Source organism: Macrobrachium rosenbergii, chromosome 42, assembly GCF_040412425.1.
Source record: "Macrobrachium rosenbergii isolate ZJJX-2024 chromosome 42, ASM4041242v1, whole genome shotgun sequence".
In the NCBI taxonomy this organism is placed as follows: domain Eukaryota; kingdom Metazoa; phylum Arthropoda; class Malacostraca; order Decapoda; family Palaemonidae; genus Macrobrachium; species Macrobrachium rosenbergii.
In genome coordinates this window covers 29,287,913-29,289,235 of record NC_089782.1, presented here as the reverse complement: position 1 = coordinate 29,289,235, position 1,323 = coordinate 29,287,913, and positions in this window count along the sequence as shown.

The window sequence follows — 1,323 nt, the reverse complement described above, 5'->3', positions numbered from 1 at the left end:
TTTATAAACGAACCTGAAAAAAAAATAAAAATAAAATAAAAAACCCACAAAACCAACTTTCTCTTCCCGAGAAACCCACTTCCTCCCCCCCCCCACCCCACCCCACAACCGAACACTTCTCCCAAAGACGGAAAATGTAAATGAAAAGACCGCAAAAATGAGTATTGGTTTTAAAGACTCCCCCTACCCCACTCCCCCCAAAAATGAGGGGTAGGTTAGGTAAGGTGGGAGGGGAAAAGGGTGGGGGTTGTTCCTGAGGGCATTTGAGAACGAAAAATATTCGCCCTCATTATTTTCTGCCCCGAAAGAGTGCTAATACGCAAAGACTACTTCGATGTTTTTCTCACTCGGGCGATTTCTTCGAGAGGGCTTTTGGAGGAAGGTCGGCCAGGTGTGTGGGTGCTTGACCTCCTGCGGATGAATTAGCAATGAGCTCGCTGCCTGGTTCCTCCGTTTAAGGACGAATTAGAACCAGCTTTTTTTTTTTTTTTTTTTGCTGCAGGGGTGCTTCATTATTTGCGCGTATAAGCCGTGCTGAGTGCATGATTCGTTGCGTAACAGGGAGTAATAGCATGAATTACATACGCGTACTTAAACACGCAAAGGAAGTATATTAGCAGGAAGTATATTAGCATATATATATATATATATATATATATATATATATATATATATATATATATATATATATATATATAGCACACACACACACACAAACACAAAACATTAACACACAATTTTTGTATAAATTTTCGATCTTTTTCTAACTCAGAACTGTGACACATCCTACTTTTTGGTTTTCTGTAAAAGAAACTATTGAGATGGCCTTGTCTGTCCGTCCACCCTGTTTTCTGTCCGCCCTCAGATCTTAAAAACTATTGAGGCTAGAGGGCTGCAAATTGGTATGTTGATCAACACCCCCTCCCCCCAAATCATCAAACATACCAAATTGCAGCCCTCCAGCCTTTCTCAATAGTTTTTATTTTATTTAAGTTTAAAGTTAGCCATGATCGTGCGTTTGGCACCGCTATAGGTGCCAACAACACGGGCCACCACCGTGGCCGTTACTGAATTTTCGTGAGCCCCGGCTGAGAGTTTCATATAGGTTTATACACTGTACGGAAAACTCGATTGCGCTGAAGAAACTTCAGCGCATCTTTTACTTGTTTTTATCATGTTACTACATTATACATATTTTCCTTTTATTTGCAATGATGTACCACTAAGGCCCTTCTTTGTTTTACATTACAGCACTAAATTCCTCCCTTTCTGATATACAATAGAAAAAGTTCGAGGTATTTGTAGTGTGATAAATGTGCAATA